Raw genomic sequence first — 23,430 nt, 5'->3', positions numbered from 1 at the left:
GGAGGGAGAGAAAATACTGGACTGTTGGAGTCAACATGGTGTCCTTTACTGTCCCAATCTAACGACCAGCCGGGTTGGAGGGAGGGAAAATACTGGACTGTTGGAATCAACATGGTGTCCTTTAATGCCCCAATCTAACGACCAGCCGGGTTGGAGGGAGAGAAAATACTGGACTGTTGGAGTCAACATGGTGTCCTTTAATGCCCCAATCAGAACAAGGGGATTGACAATCTCTGTATTGAAAGCTGTTTGCTTAACTCTCCATACAGTCTATGGATGGAGAACTGGGCGGGCCAACTGGCCAACGGGCCTTCCTGCCCTGTGGGAGAGACTGGAGACAAATGGAGGGCTGGGGGCCAACAGGCCTTCCTGCCCTGTGGGGGAGACTGGAGACAAATGGAGGGCTGGGGGCCAACAGGCCTTCCTGCCCTGTGGGGGAGACTGGAGACAAATGGAGGGCTGGGGGCCAACAGGCCTTCCAGCCTTATGGGGGAGACTGGAGACAAATGGAGGGCTGGGGGCCAACAGGCCTTCCAGCCTTATGGGGGAGACTGGAGACAAATGGAGGGCTGGGGGCCAACAGGCCTTCCAGCCTTATGGGGGAGACTGGAGACAAATGGAGGGCTGGGGGCCAACAGGCCTTCCTGCCCTGTGGGGGAGACTGGAGACAAATGGAGGGCTGGGGGCCAACAGGCCTTCCTGCCCTGTGGGAGAGACTGGAGACAAATGGAGGGCTGGGGGCCAACAGGCCTTCCAGCCTTATGGGGGAGACTGGAGACAAATGGAGGGCTGGGGGCCAACGGGCCTTCCTGCCCTGTGGGAGAGACTGGAGACAAATGGAGGGCTGGGGGCCAACAGGCCTTCCAGCCTTATGGGGGAGACTGGAGACAAATGGAGGGCTGGGGGCCAACAGGCCTTCCTGCCCTGTGGGAGAGACTGGAGACAAATGGAGGGCTGGGGGCCAACAGGCCTTCCTGCCCTGTGGGAGAGACTGGAGACAAATGGAGGGCTGGGGGCCAACAGGCCTTCCAGCCTTATGGGGGAGACTGGAGACAAATGGAGGGCTGGGGGCCAACAGGCCTTCCTGCCCTGTGGGAGAGACTGGAGACAAATGGAGGGCTGGGGGCCAACGGGCCTTCCAGCTTTATGGGGGAGACTGGAGACAAATGGAGGGCTGGGGGCCAACAGGCCTTCCAGCCTTATGGGGGAGACTGGAGACAAATGGAGGGCTGGGGGCCAACGGGCCTTCCTGCCCTGTGGGAGAAACTGGAGACAAATGGAGGGCTGGGGGCCAACGGGCCTTCCAGCCTTATGGGGGAGACTGGAGACAAATGGAGGGCTGGGAGCCAACAGGCCTTCCTGCCCTGTGGGAGAGACTGGAGACAAATGGAGGGCTGGGGGCCAACAGGCCTTCCTGCCCTGTGGGAGAGACTGGAGACAAATGGAGGGCTGGGGGCCAACAGGCCTTCCTGCCCTGTGGGGGAGACTGGAGACAAATGGAGGGCTGGGGGCCAACGGGCCTTCCAGCCTTATGGGAGAGACTGGAGACAAATGGAGGGCTGGGGGCCAACGGGCCTTCCTGCCTTATGGGGGAGACTGGAGACAAATGGAGGACTGGGGGCCAACAGGCCTTCCTGCCCTGTGGGAGAGACTGGAGACAAATGGAGGGCTGGGGGCCAACGGGCCTTCCTGCCCTGTGGGAGAGACTGGAGACAAATGGAGGGCTGGGGGCCAACGGGCCTTCCTGCCCTGTGGGAGAGACTGGAGACAAATGGAGGGGAAAACAATGGATTGTCGTTGTTAAATCATAAAGCAGGTTTGGCAAACTGTCAATATGTCTCAGAACCTTCCAGCCAAACTGTCAATATGTCTCAGAACCTTCCAGCCAAACTGTCAATATGTCTCAGAACCTTCCAGTCAAACTGTCAATATGTCACAGAACCTTCCAGCCAAACTCTCAATATGTCTCAGAACCTTCCAGTTAAACTGTCAATATGTCTCAGAACCTTCCAGTCAAACTGTCAATATGTCTCAGAACCTTCCAGTCAAACTGTCAATATGTCTCAGAACCTTCCAGCCAAACTGTCAATATGTCTCAGAACTTTCCGGTTCTATAAGTTGGTTTTATTTCCATGTGCAACAACGTGGCCCTTTAACAGTAAAGAAAAGGGAGTTGCAGTTTCTAATAGATCAGATAATAAGAACATTACCATGTATCCCATCTAGTCCTAGTCCTCTGTCTCCATGTTCCTTCTACAGTATGACTCTGAGGGGGACTCTGCTATATGAGAGAGTCTGGGGACAAACAGGACCATAAAGATGTCTCTCTGTCTCCATGTTCCCTCTACACTATGACTCTGAGGAGGGGGACTGCTATATGAGAGAGTCTGGGGACAAACGGATGTCTCTCTGTCTCCAGTATGACTCTGAGGGGGACTCAGCTATATGAGAGAGTCTGGGGACAAACAGGACCATAAAGATGTCTCTCTGTCTCCAGTATGACTCTGAGGAGGGGGACTCCTGTCCTGAGCCTCCTGCTGTCCTGAGGCTCTATGTGGTTGGTTTGGGTTAGTGAACTGAGCCTCAGAACCAGCTGGCTGACTGCTGTCCTGAGGCTCTATGGGGTTGGTTTGGGTTAGTGAACTGAGCCTCAGAACCAGCTGGCTGACTGCTGTCCTGAGGCTCTATGGGATTGGTTTGGGTTAGTGAACTGAGCCTCAGAACCAGCTGGCTGACTGCTGTCCTGAGGCTCTATGGGGTTGGTTTGGGTTAGTGAACTGAGCCTCAGAACCAGCTGGCTGACTGCTGTCCTGAGGCTCTATGGGGTTGGTTTGGGTTAGTGAACTGAGCCTCAGAACCAGCTGGCTGACTGCTGTCCTGAGGCTCTATGGGGTTGGTTTGGGTTGGTGAACCGAGCCTCAGAACCAGCTGGCTGACTGCTGTCCTGAGGCTCTATGGGATTGGTTTGGGTTAGTGAACCGAGCCTCAGAACCAGCTGGCTGACTGCTGTCCTGAGGCTCTATGGGATTGGTTTGGGTTAGTGAACCGAGCCTCAGAACCAGCTGGCTGACTGCTGTCCTGAGGCTCTGTGGGATTGGTTTGGGTTAGTGAACCGAGCCTCAGAACCATGGGGTTGGTTTGGGTTAGTGAACTGAGCCTCAGAACCAGCTGGCTGACTGCTGTCCTGAGGCTCTATGGGATTGGTTTGGGTTAGTGAACCGAGCCTCAGAACCATGGGGTTGGTTTGGGTTAGTGAACTGAGCCTCAGAACCAGCTGGCTGACTGCTGTCCTGAGGCTCTATGGGATTGGTTTGGGTTAGTGAACCGAGCCTCAGAACCATGGGGTTGGTTTGGGTTAGTGAACTGAGCCTCAGAACCAACTGGCTGAGGGGACTCTTGTTTCATGTGAGTTATTCTGTCTCTCTGATCAAACAGACCATGAGGATCCCAGCTCTAGAGGTTCATCTCGCCAGTACATGACGAACTGACTGACTGTGAAAAGGACAACTACTTCACACATCATTGAAATAAATGGAAAATGATTAAATAATGACTGTTTCTTGGTGCTTCTTTCTTTAAAACAACACATTTATCTGATCAATGATTGGAGTTATTTTCCCCCCAGATTGAACCAATCAAAAGCACCCTACTTCCATCAGCAGATTAAAGTCATCAGGAATAACATCAACTAGGCTATGAGAGGACAGAGTAGAGGCCAGCCTCCTGCTACAGAGTAGAGGCCAGCCTCCTGCTACAGAGTAGAGCCCAGCCTCCTGCTACAGAGTAGAGGCCAGCCTCCTGCTACAGAGTAGAGGTCAGCCTCCTGCTACAGAGTAGAGGCCAGCCTCCTGCTACAGAGTAGAGGCCAGCCTCCTGCTACAGAGTAGAGGTCAGCCTCCTGCTACAGAGTAGAGGTCAGCCTCCTGCTACAGAGTAGAGGCCAGCCTCCTGCTACAGAGTAGAGGCCAGCCTCCTGCTACAGAGTAGAGGCCAGCCTCCTGCTACAGAGTAGAGGTCAGCCTCCTGCTACAGAGTAGAGGTCAGCCTCCTGCTACAGAGTAGAGGCCAGCCTCCTGCTACAGAGTAGAGGCCAGCCTCCTGCTACAGAGTAGAGGCCAGCCTCCTGCTACAGAGTAGAGGTCAGCCTCCTGCTACAGAGTAGAGGTCAGCCTCCTGCTACAGAGTAGAGGCCAGCCTCCTGCTACAGAGTAGAGGCCAGCCTCCTGCTATAGAGTAGAGGCCGGCCAGCCTCCTGCTATAGAGTAGAGGCCAGCCTCCTGCTACAGAGTAGAGGCCAGCCTCCTGCTACAGAGTAGAGGCCAGCCTCCTGCTATAGAGTAGAGGCCAGCCTCCTGCTATAGAGTAGAGGCCGGCCTCCTGCTACAGAGGAGAGGTCAGCCTCCTGCTACAGAGTAGAGGTCAGCCTCCTGCTACAGAGTAGAGGCCGGCCAGCCTCCTGCTACAGAGGAGAAGCCAGCCTCCTGCTACAGAGGAGAAGCCAGCCTCCTGCTACAGAGGAGAAGCCAGCCTTCTGCTACAGAGGAGAAGCCAGCCTTCTGCTACAGCCAGAGTAGAGGCCAGCCTCCTGCTACAGCCAGAGGAGAGGTCAGCCTCATGCTACAGCCAGAGTAGAGGACGGCCAGCCTCCTGCTACAGAGTAGAGTCCGGCTCAGAATCTCACACTGTCTTCCTGTACATGAAAAGCAGGACAGGATTCATTATAGGATCAGGAGCAGGTCTGGTCAGTCATTCTGAGCCCAGAGGACCAGGTCAAGACTAGACACTCCTGTTCATAACATGTCTATTAACAGAGACCCAGGTAAAGACTCCTGTTCATAACATGCCTATTAACAGAGACCCAGGTAAAGACTCCTGTTCATAACATGCCTATTAACAGAGACCCAGGTAAAGACTCCTGTTCATAACATGCCTATTAACAGAGACCCAGGTAAAGACTCCTGTTCATAACATGTCTATTAACAGAGACCCAGGTAAAGACTCCTGTACATAACATGTCTATTAACAGAGACCCAGGTAAAGACTCCTGTTCATAACATGCCTATTAACAGAGACCCAGGTAAAGACTCCTGTTCATAACATGTCTATTAACAGAGACCCAGGTAAAGACTCCTGTACATAACATGTCTATTAACAGAGACCCAGGTAAAGACTCCTGTTCATAACATGCCTATTAACAGAGACCCAGGTAAAGACTCCTGTTCATAACATGCCTATTAACAGAGACCCAGGTAAAGACTCCTGTACATAACATGTCTATTAACAGAGACCCAGGTAAAGACTCCTGTTCATAACATGTCTATTAACAGAGACCAAGGTAAAGACTCCTGTTCATAACATGTCTATTAACAGAGACCCAGGTAAAGACTCCTGTTCATAACATGTCTATTAACAGAGACCCAGGTAAAGACTCCTGCATCCTCTTCTCCTCTTCTTTCCTGTCCTATAACATTATAACATATTGTGTTAGAAAACGGTACAAAACGGCAAAAACAAACCCTTTAATTCTGAACCAAAACCCAAAACCTATATACGGAACAGAGTCAAATATTCAACACCTTTTAAGGCATTTCAGGCAAATGTGGAGAATTAATTTGAATAGTGCTTTAATAATTTAGTCAATCTCTCTCTCTCTCTCTCTCTCCCTCCCTCTCTCCCTCTCTCTCCCCCTCTCTCCCCCTCTCTCTCTCTCTCCTCACTTCCCTCAGTTGGGTCCAAGTCAAAGGGCTGCTATGTTGCATGTGTAAATTACACACAGATTGAGAACAGATTAAGGCCCGGTCCTGAACTAAAGATCAACTGAGAACAGATTAAGGCCGGTCCTGAACTAAAGATCAACTGAGAACAGATTAAGGCCCGGTCCTGAACTAAAGATCAACTGAGAACAGATTAAGGCCCGGTCCTGAACTAAAGATCAACTGAGAACAGATTAAGGCCCGGTCCTGAACTAAAGCTCAACTGAGAACAGATTAAGGCCCGGTCCTGAACTAAAGATCAACTGAGAACAGATTAAGGCCCGGTCCTGAACTAAAGATCAACTGAGAACAGATTAAGGCTGGTCCTGAACTAAAGATCAACTGAGAACAGATTAAGGCCGGTCCTGAACTAAAGATCAACTGAGAACAGATTAAGGCTGGTCCTGAACTAAAGATCAACTGAGAACAGATTAAGGCCCGGTCCTGAACTAAAGATCAACTGAGAACAGATTAAGGCCCGGTCCTGAACTAAAGATCAACTGAGAACAGATTAAGGCCCGGTCCTGAACTAAAGATCAACTGAGAACAGATTAAGGCCCGGTCCTGAACTAAAGATCAACTGAGAACAGATTAAGGCCCGGTCCTGAACTAAAGATCAACTGAGAACAGATTAAGGCCCGGTCCTGAACTAAAGATCAACTGAGAACAGATTAAGGCCCGGTCCTGAACTAAAGATCAACTGAGAACAGATTAAGGCCCGGTCCTGAACTAAAGATCAACTGAGAACAGATTAAGGCCCGGTCCTGAACTAAAGATCAACTGAGAACAGATTAAGGCCCGGCCCTGAACTAAAGATCAACTGAGAACAGATTAAGGCTGGTCCTGAACTAAAGATCAACTGAGAACAGATTAAGGCCGGTCCTGAACTAAAGATCAACTGAGAACAGATTAAGGCTGGTCCTGAACTAAAGATCAACTGAGAACAGATTAAGGCCCGGTCCTGAACTAAAGATCAACTGAGAACAGATTAAGGCTGGTCCTGAACTAAAGATCAACTGAGAACAGATTAAGGCTGGTCCTGAACTAAAGATCAACTGAGAACAGATTAAGGCCGGTCCTGAACTAAAGATCAACTGAGAACAGATTAAGGCTGGTCCTGAACTAAAGATCAACTGAGAACAGATTAAGGCCCGGTCCTGAACTAAAGATCAACTGAGAACAGATTAAGGCTGGTCCTGAACTAAAGATCAACTGAGAACAGATTAAGGCCCGGTCCTGAACTAAAGATCAACTGAGAACAGATTAAGGCCCGGTCCTGAACTAAAGATCAACTGAGAACAGATTAAGGCCCGGTCCTGAACTAAAGATCAACTGAGAACAGATTAAGGCCCGGTCCTGAACTAAAGATCAACTGAGAACAGATTAAGGCCCGGTCCTGAACTAAAGATCAACTGAGAACAGATTAAGGCCCGGTCCTGAACTAAAGATCAACTGAGAACAGCAACACTCAGGTTGGAGTCATTAAAACTCCACACATTATTGTTGTGACCAAGTTGGTGATCAACCCAGTTGGTGAATATGTAGAAGTCGCCTCCGTCATTCTTCTGAGGTGGAACCTAAACACGCATTACGTCTAAATAGTGGGGGAGGGGCTTTTGATTTTAAGTCTAACATAAGAATTAAAAATAAGCATAAAATACATTTCCAAAAAGGTTAAAGGTTAAATACCCCTAACCGTCCTGTAAACTACAACAGCAGTAGCGAATGACTATTGTATTATAATATCCCTGAACCCCATCGCTGCCGTCACGGCCGTCGTCGGAGGGAGACCAAGGTGCATCGTGGTCAGCGGACATTTTATTTTATTAAATGTAAATGTCGCCAACAACACGAGAAAACGAAGAAACGACCGTGAAGCTTAACAGGGCATTAGTGCCACGAACAAAGTCAACTACCCACAAACTACCAAAAGGAAAAAAGGGCTGCCTAAGTATGATTCCCAATCAGAGACAACGATAGACAGCTGTCCCTGATTGAGAACCATACCCGGCCAAACACATAGAAACAGAAAACATAGAAATAAAGAAACTAGAATGCCCAACCTAGTCACACCCTGGCCTGACCAAAATAGAGAATAAAAGCCTCTCTACGGCCAGGGAGCGACAGCTGCATTACTGATGTGAAAAGCACTGTTTCCAGAATACATGTCTCTTCTGTAACCCACGCACGAAGTACTTTCATTTCGTTGAAAGGTCACGCCATCCATCTCACGCAATCCTGTCGCATCTCCTCATCGCTTCACAGCACACAGGCTGCGTACCAAATTCCCTACATAGTGCACTACTTTAGACCAGGGCCCTATGGGGTAGTACATCACTAAAGGGAGCCATGTCAGGAGACACATTCTGCTTGGTGTTCAATCTGGAACCAACGATAACATGTTAATAAGAGTGAACTACTACTACTATAGACCAGGGCCCTATGGCACCCTATTCAACATGTTAATAAGAGTGAACTACTACTACTATAGACCAGGGCCCTATGGCTCCCTATTCAACATGTTAATAAGAGTGAACTACTACTACTATAGACCAGGGCCCTATGGCTCCCTATTCAACATGTTAATAAGAGTGAACTACTACTACTATAGACCAGGGCCCTATGGCTCCCTATTCAACATGTTAATAAGAGTGAACTACTACTACTTTAGACCAGGGCCCTATGGCTCCCTATTCAACATGTTAATAAGAGTGAACTACTACTACTTTAGACCAGAGCCCTATGGCACCCTATTCCCTATATAGTGGAATTACCCTCCCTGACTGGTTCTCAGAGAGGAAGACGGTCCAGTTCTGTCTCTCAGAGAGGAAGACAGTCCGGTTCTGTATCTCAGAGAGGAAGACAGTCCGGTTCTGTCTCTCAGAGAGGAAGACGGTCCGGTTCTGTCTCTCAGAGAGGAAGACGGTCCGGTTCTGTCTCTCAGAGAGGAAGACGGTCCGGTTCTGTATCTCAGAGAGGAAGACGGTCCAGTTCTGTCTCTCAGAGAGGAAGACAGTCCGGTTCTGTCTCTCAGAGAGGAAGACGGTCCGGTTCTGTCTCTCAGAGAGGAAGACGGTCCGGTTCTGTCTCTCAGAGAGGAAGACGGTCCGGTTCTGTCTCTCAGAGAGGAAGACGGTCCGGTTCTGTCTCTCAGAGAGGAAGACGGTCCGGTTCTGTATCTCAGAGAGGAAGACAGTCCGGTTCTGTCTCTCAGAGAGGAAGACAGTCCGGTTCTGTATCTCAGAGAGGAAGACAGTCCGGTTCTGTCTCTCAGAGAGGAAGACAGTCCGGTTCTGTATCTCAGAGAGGAAGACGGTCCAGTTCTGTCTCTCAGAGAGGAAGACAGTCCGGTTCTGTCTCTCAGAGAGGAAGACAGTCCGGTTCTGTATCTCAGAGAGGAAGACGGTCCGGTTCTGTCTCTCAGAGAGGAAGACAGTCCGGTTCTGTATCTCAGAGAGGAAGACGGTCCAGTTCTGTCTCTCAGAGAGGAAGACGGTCCAGTTCTGTCTCTCAGAGAGGAAGACAGTCCGGTTCTGTATCTCAGAGAGGAAGACAGTCCAGTTCTGTCTCTCAGAGAGGAAGACGGTCCAGTTCTGTCTCTCAGAGAGGAAGACGGTCCAGTTCTGTCTCTCAGAGAGGAAGACAGTCCGGTTCTGTCTCTCAGAGAGGAAGACAGTCCAGTTCTGTATCTCAGAGAGGAAGACAGTCCAGTTCTGTCTCTCAGAGAGGAAGACAGTCCAGTTCTGTCTCTCAGAGAGGAAGACAGTCCAGTTCTGTCTCTCAGAGAGGAAGACAGTCCAGTTCTGGTTCTCAGTGAGGAAGACGGTCCAGTTCTGTCTCTCAGAGAGGAAGACAGTCCGGTTCTGTATCTCAGAGAGGAAGACAGTCCGGTTCTGTCTCTCAGAGAGGAAGACAGTCCAGTTCTGTATCTCAGAGAGGAAGACAGTCCAGTTCTGTCTCTCAGAGAGGAAGACAGTCCAGTTCTGTCTCTCAGAGAGGAAGACAGTCAGGTTCTGTCTCTCAGAGAGGAAGACAGTCAGGTTCTGTATCTCAGAGAGGAAGACAGTCCAGTTCTGGTTCTCAGTGAGGAAGACGGTCCAGTTCTGTCTCTCAGAGAGGAAGACAGTCAGGTTCTGTCTCTCAGAGAGGAAGACAGTCCAGTTCTGTCTCTCAGAGAGGAAGACAGTCCTGTTCTGTCTCTCAGAGAGGAAGACAGTCAGGTTCTGTCTCTCAGAGAGGAAGACAGTCAGGTTCTGTATCTCAGAGAGGAAGACAGTCCAGTTCTGGTTCTCAGTGAGGAAGACGGTCCAGTTCTGTCTCTCAGAGAGGAAGACAGTCAGGTTCTGTCTCTCAGAGAGGAAGACAGTCCAGTTCTGTCTCTCAGAGAGGAAGACAGTCCAGTTCTGTCTCTCAGAGAGGAAGACGGTCCAGTTCTGTCTCTCAGAGAGGAAGACAGTCCAGTTCTGGTTCTCAGTGAGGAAGACGGTCCAGTTCTGTCTCTCAGAGAGGAAGACAGTCAGGTTCTGTCTCTCAGAAAGGAAGACAGTCCGGTTCTGTCTCTCAGAGAGGAAGACAGTCAGGTTCTGTCTCTCAGAGAGGAAGACAGTCCAGTTCTGTCTCTCAGAGAGGAAGACAGTCCGGTTCTGTCTCTCAGAGAGGAAGACAGTCCAGTTATGTCTCTCAGAGAGGAAGACAGTCCAGTTCTGTCTCTCAGAGAGGAAGACGGTCCAGTTCTGTCTCTCAGAGAGGAAGACGGTCCGGTTCTGTCTCTCAGAGAGGAAGACAGTCAGGTTCTGTCTCTCAGAGAGGAAGACGGTCCAGTTCTGTCTCTCAGGGAGGAAGACGGTCTCTGTCTCTCAGAGAGGAAGACGGTCCAGTTCTGTCTCTCAGAGAGGAAGACTGTCCAGTTCTGTCTCTCAGAGAGGAAAACGGTCCAGTTCTGTCTCTCAGAGAGGAAGACAGTCCAGTTCTGTCTCTCAGAGAGGAAGACGGTCCAGTTCTGTCTCTCAGGGAGGAAGACGGTCTCTGTCTCTCAGAGAGGAAGACGGTCCAGTTCTGTCTCTCAGAGAGGAAGACGGTCCAGTTCTGTCTCTCAGAGAGGAAGACAGTCCAGTTCTGTCTCTCAGAGAGGAAGACAGTCCAGTTCTGTCTCTAAGAGAGGAAGACGGTCCAGTTCTGTCTCTCAGAGAGGAAGACAGTCCAGTTCTGTCTCTCAGAGAGGAAGACGGTCCAGTTCTGTCTCTCAGAGAGGAAGACAGTCCAGTTCTGTCTCTCAGAGAGGAAGACAGTCCAGTTCTGTATCTCAGAGAGGAAGACGGTCAGGTTCTGTCTCTCAGAGAGGAAGACGGTCCAGTTCTGTCTCTCAGAGAGGAAGACGGTCCAGTTCTGTCTCTCAGGGAGGAAGACGGTCTCTGTCTCTCAGAGAGGAAGACGGTCCAGTTCTGTCTCTCAGAGAGGAAGACAGTCCAGTTCTGTCTCTCAGAGAGGAAGACAGTCCGGTTCTGTCTCTCAGAGAGGAAGACAGTCCAGTTCTGTCTCTCAGAGAGGAAGACGGTCCAGTTCTGTCTCTCAGGGAGGAAGACGGTCCAGTTCTGTATCTCAGAGAGGAAGACGGTCCAGTTCTGTCTCTCAGAGAGGAAGACAGTCCAGTTCTGTCTCTCAGAGAGGAAGACGGTCCAGTTCTGTCTCTCAGAGAGGAAGACGGTCCAGTTCTGTCTCTCAGGGAGGAAGACGGGCTCTGTCTCTCAGAGAGGAAGACGGTCCAGTTCTGTCTCTCAGAGAGGAAGACGGTCCAGTTCTGTCTCTCAGAGAGGAAGACGGTCCAGTTCTGTCTCTCAGAGAGGAAGACGGTCCAGTTCTGTCTCTCAGAGAGGAAGACTGTCCAGTTCTGTCTCTCAGAGAGGAAGACAGTCCAGTCCTGTCTCTCAGAGAGGAAGACAGTCCAGTTCTGTCTCTCAGAGAGGAAGACAGTCCGGTTCTGTCTCTCAGAGAGGAAGACAGTCCAGTCCTGTCTCTCAGAGAGGAAAACAGTCCAGTTCTGTCTCTCAGAGAGGAAGACAGTCCAGTCCTGTCTCTCAGAGAGGAAGACAGTCCAGTTCTGTATCTCAGAGAGGAAGACGGTCCAGTTCTGTCTCTCAGAGAGGAAGACAGTCCAGTTCTGTCTCTCAGAGAGGAAGACGGTCCAGTTCTGTCTCTCAGAGAGGAAGACAGTCCAGTTATGTCTCTCAGAGAGGAAGACGGTCCAGTTCTGTCTCTCAGAGAGGAAGACAGTCCAGTTCTGTCTCTCAGAGAGGAAGACGGTCCAGTCCTGTCTCTCAGAGAGGAAGACAGTCCAGTTCTGGTTCTCAGTGAGGAAGACGGTCCAGTTCTGTCTCTCAGAGAGGAAGACAGTCAGGTTCTGTCTCTCAGAGAGGAAGACAGTCCAGTTCTGTCTCTCAGAGAGGAAGACAGTCCTGTTCTGTCTCTCAGAGAGGAAGACAGTCAGGTTCTGTCTCTCAGAGAGGAAGACAGTCAGGTTCTGTATCTCAGAGAGGAAGACAGTCCAGTTCTGGTTCTCAGTGAGGAAGACGGTCCAGTTCTGTCTCTCAGAGAGGAAGACAGTCAGGTTCTGTCTCTCAGAGAGGAAGACAGTCCAGTTCTGTCTCTCAGAGAGGAAGACAGTCCAGTTCTGTCTCTCAGAGAGGAAGACGGTCCAGTTCTGTCTCTCAGAGAGGAAGACAGTCCAGTTCTGGTTCTCAGTGAGGAAGACGGTCCAGTTCTGTCTCTCAGAGAGGAAGACAGTCAGGTTCTGTCTCTCAGAAAGGAAGACAGTCCGGTTCTGTCTCTCAGAGAGGAAGACAGTCAGGTTCTGTCTCTCAGAGAGGAAGACAGTCCAGTTCTGTCTCTCAGAGAGGAAGACAGTCCGGTTCTGTCTCTCAGAGAGGAAGACAGTCAGGTTCTGTCTCTCAGAGAGGAAGACGGTCCAGTTCTGTCTCTCAGAGAGGAAAACGGTCCAGTTCTGTCTCTCAGAGAGGAAGACTGTCCAGTTCTGTCTCTCAGAGAGGAAGACGGTCCAGTTCTGTCTCTCAGGGAGGAAGACGGTCTCTGTCTCTCAGAGAGGAAGACGGTCCAGTTCTGTCTCTCAGAGAGGAAGACGGTCCAGTTCTGTCTCTCAGAGAGGAAGACAGTCCAGTTCTGTCTCTCAGAGAGGAAGACAGTCCAGTTCTGTCTCTAAGAGAGGAAGACGGTCCAGTTCTGTCTCTCAGAGAGGAAGACAGTCCAGTTCTGTCTCTCAGAGAGGAAGACAGTCCGGTTCTGTCTCTCAGAGAGGAAGACAGTCCAGTCCTGTCTCTCAGAGAGGAAAACAGTCCAGTTCTGTCTCTCAGAGAGGAAGACAGTCCAGTCCTGTCTCTCAGAGAGGAAGACAGTCCAGTTCTGTCTCTCAGAGAGGAAGACGGTCCAGTTCTGTCTCTCAGAGAGGAAGACGGTCCAGTTATGTATCTCAGAGAGGAAGACGGTCCAGTTCTGTCTCTCAGACAGGAAGACGGTCCGGTTCTGTCTCTCAGAGAGGAAGACAGTCAGGTTCTGTCTCTCAGAGAGGAAGACGGTCCAGTTCTGTCTCTCAGGGAGGAAGACGGTCTCTGTCTCTCAGAGAGGAAGACGGTCCAGTTCTGTCTCTCAGAGAGGAAGACTGTCCAGTTCTGTCTCTCAGAGAGGAAAACGGTCCAGTTCTGTCTCTCAGAGAGGAAGACAGTCCAGTTCTGTCTCTCAGAGAGGAAGACGGTCCAGTTCTGTCTCTCAGGGAGGAAGACGGGCTCTGTCTCTCAGAGAGGAAGACGGTCCAGTTCTGTCTCTCAGAGAGGAAGACGGTCCAGTTCTGTCTCTCAGAGAGGAAGACGGTCCAGTTCTGTCTCTCAGAGAGGAAGACGGTCCAGTTCTGTCTCTCAGAGAGGAAGACGGTCCAGTTCTGTCTCTCAGAGAGGAAGACTGTCCAGTTCTGTCTCTCAGAGAGGAAGACAGTCCAGTCCTGTCTCTCAGAGAGGAAGACAGTCCAGTTCTGTCTCTCAGAGAGGAAGACAGTCCAGTCCTGTCTCTCAGAGAGGAAGACAGTCCAGTTCTGTATCTCAGAGAGGAAGACGGTCCAGTTCTGTCTCTCAGAGAGGAAGACGGTCCAGTTCTGTCTCTCAGAGAGGAAGACGGTCCAGTTCTGTCTCTCAGAGAGGAAGACAGTCCAGTTATGTCTCTCAGAGAGGAAGACGGTCCAGTTCTGTCTCTCAGAGAGGAAGACAGTCCAGTTCTGTCTCTCAGAGAGGAAGACGGTCCAGTTCTGTCTCTCAGAGAGGAAGACAGTCCAGTTCTGTCTCTCAGAGAGGAAGACGGTCCAGTTCTGTCTCTCAGGGAGGAAGACGGGCTCTGTCTCTCAGAGAGGAAGACAGTCCAGTTCTGTCTCTCAGAGAGGAAGACAGTCAGGTTCTGTCTCTCAGAGAGGAAGACAGTCCAGTTCTGTCTCTCAGAGAGGAAGACAGTCCAGTTCTGTCTCTCAGAGAGGAAGACGGTCCAGTTCTGTCTCTCAGAGAGGAAGACAGTCCAGTTCTGTCTCTCAGAGAGGAAGACGGTCCAGTCCTGTCTCTCAGAGAGGAAGACGGTCCGGTTCTGTCTCTCAGGGAGGAAGACAGTCCAGTTCTGTCTCTCAGAGAGGAAGACAGTCAGGTTCTGTCTCTCAGAGAGGAAGACAGTCCAGTTCTGTCTCTCAGAGAGGAAGACGGTCCGGTTCTGGTTCTCAGAGAGGAAGACGGTCCAGTTCTGTCTCTCAGAGAGGAAGACAGTCCAGTTCTGTCTCTCAGAGAGGAAGACGGTCCGGTTCTGGTTCTCAGAGAGGAAGACGGTCCAGTTCTGTCTCTCAGAGAGGAAGACAGTCCAGATCTGTCTCTCAGAGAGGAAGACAGTCCAGTTCTGTCTCTCAGAGAGGAAGACAGTCCAGTTCTGTCTCTCAGAGAGGAAGACAGTCAATTTGTAAGTCGCTCTGGATAAGAGCGTCTGCTAAATGACTTAAATGTAAATGTAATGTATATTGTGTGGACATGTTTTAGTCTGAGAGGTCTGTAAGGTATATTGTGTGGACATGTTTTAGTCTGGTTTATAAGGTATATTGTGTGGACATGTTTTAGTCAGGTTTATAAGGTATATTGTATGGACATGTTTTAGTCAGGTTTATAAGGTATATTGTGTGGACATGTTTTAGTCTGGTTTATAAGGTATATTGTGTGGACATGTTTTAGTCTGGTTTATAAGGTATATTGTGTGGACATGTTTTAGTCTGGTTTATAAGGTATATTGTGTGGACATGTTTTAGTCTGGTTTATAAGGTATATTGTGTGGACATGTTTTAGTCTGGTTTATAAGGTATATTATGTGGACATGTTTTAGTCAGGTCTGTAAGGTATATTGTATGGACATGTTTTAGTCTGTAAGGTATATTATGTGGACATGTTTTAGTCAGGTCTGTAAGGTATATTATGTGGACATGTTTTAGTCAGGTTTATAAGGTATATTGTGTGGACATGTTTTAGTCAGGTTTATAAGGTATATTATGTGGACATGTTCTAGTCAGGTTTATAAGGTATATTATGTGGACATGTTTTAGTCAGGTCTGTAAGGTATATTGTGTGGACATGTTTTAGTCAGGTCTGTAAGGTATATTATGTGGACATGTTTTAGTCAGGTCTGTAAGGTATATTGTGTGGACATGTTTTAGTCAGGTCTGTAAGGTATATTATGTGGACATGTTTTAGTCAGGTCTGTAAGGTATATTATGTGGACATGTTTTAGTCAGGTTTGTAAGGTATATTGTGTGGACATGTTTTAGTCAGGTCTGTAAGGTATATTGTGTGGACATGTTTTAGTCAGGTCTGTAAGGTATATTATGTGGACATGTTTTAGTCAGGTCTGTAAGGTATATTGTGTGGACATGTTTTAGTCAGGTCTGTAAGGTATATTATGTGGACATGTTTTAGTCAGGTCTGTAAGGTATATTATGTGGACATGTTTTAGTCAGGTTTGTAAGGTATATTGTGTGGACATGTTTTAGTCAGGTCTGTAAGGTATATTGTATGGACATGTTTTAGTCAGGTTTATAAGGTATATTGTATGGACATGTTTTAGTCAGGTTTATAAGGTATATTGTGTGGACATGTTTTAGTCTGGTTTATAAGGTATATTGTATGGACATGTTTTAGTCAGGTTTATAAGGTATATTGTATGGACATGTTTTAGTCAGGTTTATAAGGTATATTGTGTGGACATGTTTTAGTCAGGTTTGTAAGGTATATTGTATGGACATGTTTTAGTCAGGTCTGTAAGGTATATTGTATGGACATGTTTTAGTCAGGTCTGTAAGGTATATTATGTGGACATGTTTTAGTCAGGTTTGTAAGGTATATTGTATGGACATGTTTTAGTCAGGTCTGTAAGGTATATTATGTGGACATGTTTTAGTCAGGTCTGTAAGGTATATTGTGTGGACATGTTTTAGTCTGGTTTATAAGGTATATTATGTGGACATGTTTTAGTCAGGTTTATAAGGTATATTGTGTGGACATGTTTTAGTCAGGTCTGTAAGGTATATTGTGTGGACATGTTTTAGTCAGGTTTATAAGGTATATTATGTGGACATGTTTTAGTCAGGTCTGTAAGGTATATTGTGTGGACATGTTTTAGTCAGGTCTGTAAGGTATATTATGTGGACATGTTTTAGTCAGGTTTATAAGGTATATTGTGTGGACATGTTTTAGTCAGGTCTGTAAGGTATATTGTGTGGACATGTTTTAGTCAGGTTTATAAGGTATATTGTATGGACATGTTTTAGTCAGGTCTGTAAGGTATATTGTATGGACATGTTTTAGTCAGGTCTGTAAGGTATATTATGTGGACATGTTTTAGTCTGGTTTATAAGGTATATTGTGTGGACATGTTTTAGTCAGGTTTATAAGGTATATTGTATGGACATGTTTTAGTCAGGTTTATAAGGTATATTATGTGGACATGTTTTAGTCAGGTCTGTAAGGTATATTGTGTGGACATGTTTTAGTCAGGTCTGTAAGGTATATTGTATGGACATGTTTTAGTCAGGTTTATAAGGTATATTATGTGGACATGTTTTAGTCAGGTTTATAAGGTATATTGTATGGACATGTTTTAGTCAGGTCTGTAAGGTATATTGTGTGGACATGTTTTAGTCAGGTTTATAAGGTATATTATGTGGACATGTTTTAGTCAGGTCTGTAAGGTATATTATGTGGACATGTTTTAGTCAGGTTTATAAGGTATATTGTATGGACATGTTTTAGTCTGGTTTATAAGGTATATTGTGTGGACATGTTTTAGTCTGGTTTATAAGGTATATTATGTGGACATGTTTTAGTCAGGTCTGTAAGGTATATTGTGTGGACATGTTTTAGTCAGGTCTGTAAGGTATATTGTATGGACATGTTTTAGTCAGGTCTGTAAGGTATATTGTATGGACATGTTTTAGTCAGGTTTATAAGGTATATTATGTGGACATGTTTTAGTCTGGTCTGTAAGGTATATTGTATGGACATGTTTTAGTCAGGTCTGTAAGGTATATTGTATGGACATGTTTTAGTCAGGTCTGTAAGGTATATTGTATGGACATGTTATAGTCAGGTTTATAAGGTATATTGTGTGGACATGTTTTAGTCAGGTTTATAAGGTATATTGTATGGACATGTTTTAGTCAGGTTTATAAGGTATATTATGTGGACATGTTTTAGTCAGGTCTGTAAGGTATATTATGTGGACATGTTTTAGTCAGGTTTATAAGGTATATTGTATGGACATGTTTTAGTCAGGTCTGTAAGGTATATTGTGTGGACATGTTTTAGTCAGGTTTATAAGGTATATTATGTGGACATGTTTTAGTCAGGTTTATAAGGTATATTGTATGGACATGTTTTAGTCAGGTTTATAAGGTATATTGTATGGACATGTTTTAGTCAGGTTTATAAGGTATATTGTATGGACATGTTTTAGTCAGGTTTATAAGGTATATTATGTGGACATGTTTTAGTCAGGTCTGTAAGGTATATTATGTGGACATGTTTTAGTCAGGTTTATAAGGTATATTGTGTGGACATGTTTTAGTCAGGTTTATAAGGTATATTGTATGGACATGTTTTAGTCAGGTTTATAAGGTATATTATGTGGACATGTTTTAGTCAGGTCTGTAAGGTATATTATGTGGACATGTTTTAGTCAGGTTTATAAGGTATATTGTATGGACATGTTTTAGTCAGGTTTATAAGGTATATTGTGTGGACATGTTTTAGTCAGGTTTATAAGGTATATTATGTGGACATGTTTTAGTCAGGTTTATAAGGTATATTGTATGGACATGTTTTAGTCAGGTTTATAAGGTATATTGTGTGGACATGTTTTAGTCAGGTTTATAAGGTATATTATGTGGACATGTTTTAGTCTGTAAGGTATATTGTGTGGACATGTTTTAGTCAGGTTTATAAGGTATATTGTGTGGACATGTTTTAGTCAGGTCTGTAAGGTATATTATGTGGACATGTTTTAGTCAGGTCTGTAAGGTATATTGTGTGGACATGTTTTAGTCAGGTCTGTAAGGTATATTGTGTGGACATGTTTTAGTCAGGTCTGTAAGGTATATTATGTGGACATGTTTTAGTCAGGTCTGTAAGGTATATTGTATGGACATGTTTTAGTCAGGTTTATAAGGTATATTATGTGGACATGTTTTAGTCAGGTTTATAAGGTATATTATGTGGACATGTTTTAGTCTGTAAGGTATATTGTGTGGACATGTTTTAGTCAGGTCTGTAAGGTATATTGTGTGGACATGTTTTAGTCAGGTCTGTAAGGTATATTATGTGGACATGTTTTAGTCAGGTCTGTAAGGTATATTGTATGGACATGTTTTAGTCAGGTTTATAAGGTATATTATGTGGACATGTTTTAGTCTGTAAGGTATATTATGTGGACATGTTTTAGTCAGGTCTGTAAGGTATATTGTATGGACATGTTTTAGTCAGGTTTATAAGGTATATTGTGTGGACATGTTTTAGTCAGGTTTATAAGGTATATTATGTGGACATGTTTTAGTCAGGTCTGTAAGGTATATTGTATGGACATGTTTTAGTCAGGTTTATAAGGTATATTATGTGGACATGTTTTAGTCTGTAATGTATATTGTGTGGACATGTTTTAGTCAGGTCTGTAAGGTATATTGTGTGGACATGTTTTAGTCAGGTCTGTAAGGTATATTATGTGGACATGTTTTAGTCAGGTCTGTAAGGTATATTGTATGGACATGTTTTAGTCAGGTTTATAAGGTATATTATGTGGACATGTTTTAGTCAGGTTTATAAGGTATATTGTATGGACATGTTTTAGTCTGGTTTATAAGGTATATTATGTGGACATGTTTTAGTCAGGTCTGTAAGGTATATTGTGTGGACATGTTTTAGTCAGGTCTGTAAGGTATATTATGTGGACATGTTTTAGTCAGGTCTGTAAGGTATATTGTATGGACATGTTTTAGTCAGGTTTATAAGGTATATTATGTGGACATGTTTTAGTCTGTAAGGTATATTGTGTGGACATGTTTTAGTCAGGTCTGTAAGGTATATTATGTGGACATGTTTTAGTCTGTAAGGTATATTATGTGGACATGTTTTAGTCAGGTCTGTAAGGTATATTGTGTGGACATGTTTTAGTCAGGTCTGTAAGGTATATTGTATGGACATGTTTTAGTCTGGTTTATAAGGTATATTATGTGGACATGTTTTAGTCAGGTCTGTAAGGTATATTGTGTGGACATGTTTTAGTCAGGTCTGTAAGGTATATTGTATGGACATGTTTTAGTCAGGTCTGTAAGGTATATTGTGTGGACATGTTTCAGTCAGGTTTATAAGGTATATTATGTGGACATGTTTTAGTCAGGTCTGTAAGGTATATTGTGTGGACATGTTTTAGTCAGGTTTATAAGGTATATTGTATGGACATGTTTTAGTCAGGTCTGTAAGGTATATTATGTGGACATGTTTTAGTCAGGTCTGTAAGGTATATTATGTGGACATGTTTTAGTCAGGTCTGTAAGGTATATTGTGTGGACATGTTTTAGTCAGGTTTATAAGGTATATTGTGTGGACATGTTTTAGTCTGTAAGGTATATTATGTGGACATGTTTTAGTCAGGTCTGTAAGGTATATTATGTGGACATGTTTTAGTCAGGTCTGTAAGGTATATTATGTGGACATGTTTTAGTCAGGTTTGTAAGGTATATTGTATGGACATGTTTTAGTCAGGTTTATAAGGTATATTGTGTGGACATGTTTTAGTCAGGTTTATAAGGTATATTGTGTGGACATGTTTTAGTCAGGTCTGTAAGGTATATTGTATGGACATGTTTTAGTCAGGTCTGTAAGGTATATTGTATGGACATGTTTTAGTCAGGTTTATAAGGTATATTGTATGGACATGTTTTAGTCAGGTTTATAAGGTATATTGTGTGGACATGTTTTAGTCAGGTCTGTAAGGTATATTGTATGGACATGTTTTAGTCAGGTCTGTAAGGTATATTGTATGGACATGTTTTAGTCAGGTCTGTAAGGTATATTATGTGGACATGTTTTAGTCAGGTTTGTAAGGTATATTGTATGGACATGTTTTAGTCAGGTTTATAAGGTATATTGTGTGGACATGTTTTAGTCAGGTCTGTAAGGTATATTATGTGGACATGTTTTAGTCTGGTTTATAAGGTATATTGTGTGGACATGTTTTAGTCAGGTCTGTAAGGTATATTGTGTGGACATGTTTTAGTCAGGTTTATAAGGTATATTATGTGGACATGTTTTAGTCTGGTCTGTAAGGTATATTATGTGGACATGTTTTAGTCAGGTCTGTAAGGTATATTGTATGGACATGTTTTAGTCAGGTCTGTAAGGTATATTGTATGGACATGTTTTAGTCTGGTCTGTGAGGTATATTATGTGGACATGTTTTAGTCAGGTTTATAAGGTATATTATGTGGACATGTTTTAGTCAGGTTTATAAGGTATATTATGTGGACATGTTTTAGTCAGGTCTGTAAGGTATATTATGTGGACATGTTTTAGTCTGTAAGGTATATTATGTGGACATGTTTTAGTCAGGTCTGTAAGGTATATTATGTGGACATGTTTTAGTCAGGTCTGTAAGGTATATTGTGTGGACATGTTTTAGTCAGGTCTGTAAGGTATATTATGTGGACATGTTTTAGTCAGGTTTGTAAGGTATATTGTGTGGACATGTTTTAGTCAGGTTTATAAGGTATATTGTGTGGACATGTTTTAGTCAGGTCTGTAAGGTATATTATGTGGACATGTTTTAGTCAGGTTTGTAAGGTATATTGTGTGGACATGTTTTAGTCAGGTTTATAAGGTATATTATGTGGACATGTTTTAGTCAGGTTTATAAGGTATATTGTGTGGACATGTTTTAGTCAGGTTTATAAGGTATATTGTGTGGACATGTTTTAGTCAGGTTTATAAGGTATATTATGTGGACATGTTTTAGTCAGGTTTATAAGGTATATTGTGTGGACATGTTTTAGTCAGGTTTATAAGGTATATTGTGTGGACATGTTTTAGTCAGGTCTGTAAGGTATATTGTATGGACATGTTTTAGTCAGGTCTGTAAGGTATATTATGTGGACATGTTTTAGTCAGGTTTATAAGGTATATTGTGTGGACATGTTTTAGTCAGGTCTGTAAGGTATATTGTATGGACATGTTTTAGTCAGGTCTGTAAGGTATATTGTATGGACATGTTTTAGTCAGGTTTATAAGGTATATTATGTGGACATGTTTTAGTCAGGTTTATAAGGTATATTATGTGGACATGTTTTAGTCAGGTTTATAAGGTATATTGTGTGGACATGTTTTAGTCAGGTCTGTAAGGTATATTGTATGGACATGTTTTAGTCAGGTTTATAAGGTATATTATGTGGACATGTTTTAGTCAGGTCTGTAAGGTATATTATGTGGACATGTTTTAGTCAGGTCTGTAAGGTATATTATGTGGACATGTTTTAGTCAGGTCTGTAAGGTATATTGTATGGACATGTTTTAGTCAGGTTTATAAGGTATATTATGTGGACATGTTTTAGTCAGGTTTATAAGGTATATTATGTGGACATGTTTTAGTCAGGTTTATAAGGTATATTGTGTGGACATGTTTTAGTCAGGTCTGTAAGGTATATTGTATGGACATGTTTTAGTCAGGTTTATAAGGTATATTATGTGGACATGTTTTAGTCAGGTCTGTAAGGTATATTATGTGGACATGTTTTAGTCAGGTCTGTAAGGTATATTATGTGGACATGTTTTAGTCAGGTCTGTAAGGTATATTATGTGGACATGTTTTAGTCAGGTCTGTAAGGTATATTATGTGGACATGTTTTAGTCAGGTCTGTAAGGTATATTATGTGGACATGTTTTAGTCAGGTCTGTAAGGTATATTATGTGGACATGTTTTAGTCAGGTCTGTAAGGTATATTATGTGGACAGTGTTTTAGTCAGGTCTGTAAGGTATATTATGTGGACATCGTTTTAGTCAGGTCTGTAAGGTATATTATGTGGACATGTTTTAGTCAGGTCTGTAAGGTATATTGTATGGACATGTTTTAGTCAGGTCTGTAAGGTATATTATGTGGACATGTTTTAGTCAGGTTTATAAGGTATATTGTATGGACATGTTTTAGTCAGGTCTGTAAGGTATATTGTGTGGACATGTTTTAGTCAGGTTTATAAGGTATATTATGTGGACATGTTTTAGTCTGGTTTATAAGGTATATTGTGTAGACATGTTTTAGTCAGGTTTATAAGGTATATTATGTAGACATGTTTTAGTCAGGTCTGTAAGGTATATTATGTGGACATGTTTTAGTCAGGTTTATAAGGTATATTGTGTAGACATGTTTTAGTCAGGTTTATAAGGTATATTATGTAGACATGTTTTAGTCAGGTCTGTAAGGTATATTATGTGGACATGTTTTAGTCAGGTTTATAAGGTATATTGTGTGGACATGTTTTAGTCAGGTTTATAAGGTATATTGTGTGGACATGTTTTAGTCAGGTCTGTAAGGTATATTGTGTGGACATGTTTTAGTCAGGTTTATAAGGTATATTATGTGGACATGTTTTAGTCAGGTTTATAAGGTATATTGTGTGGACATGTTTTAGTCAGGTTTATAAGGTATATTATGTGGACATGTTTTAGTCAGGTTTATAAGGTATATTATGTAGACATGTTTTAGTCAGGTTTATAAGGTATATTGTGTGGACATGTTTTAGTCAGGTTTATAAGGTATATTATGTGGACATGTTTTAGTCAGGTTTATAAGGTATATTGTGTGGACATGTTTTAGTCAGGTTTATAAGGTATATTATGTGGACATGTTTTAGTCAGGTCTGTAAGGTATATTATGTGGACATGTTTTAGTCAGGTCTGTAAGGTATATTATGTGGACATGTTTTAGTCAGGTCTGTAAGGTATATTGTATGGACATGTTTTAGTCAGGTTTATAAGGTATATTATGTGGACATGTTTTAGTCAGGTTTATAAGGTATATTGTGTGGACATGTTTTAGTCAGGTCTGTGATGTATATTGTGTGGA

At 44.2% G+C, this 23,430-nt stretch overlaps 1 protein-coding gene across 1 annotated transcript in view; it reads left to right on the top strand.

The window, feature by feature from the left end:
• LOC129839162 (b(0,+)-type amino acid transporter 1-like) overlaps positions 1–23,430 on the top strand; it is a 350,362-nt gene that overhangs the window by 118,649 nt on the left and 208,283 nt on the right. The gene's annotated exons all lie outside the window — the stretch shown is intronic.

Source organism: Salvelinus fontinalis, chromosome 40, assembly GCF_029448725.1.
Source record: "Salvelinus fontinalis isolate EN_2023a chromosome 40, ASM2944872v1, whole genome shotgun sequence".
Taxonomy (NCBI): domain Eukaryota; kingdom Metazoa; phylum Chordata; class Actinopteri; order Salmoniformes; family Salmonidae; genus Salvelinus; species Salvelinus fontinalis.
Note: the sequence above shows the minus strand (reverse complement) of the source record. Positions and strands in the feature narration are given on the sequence as shown.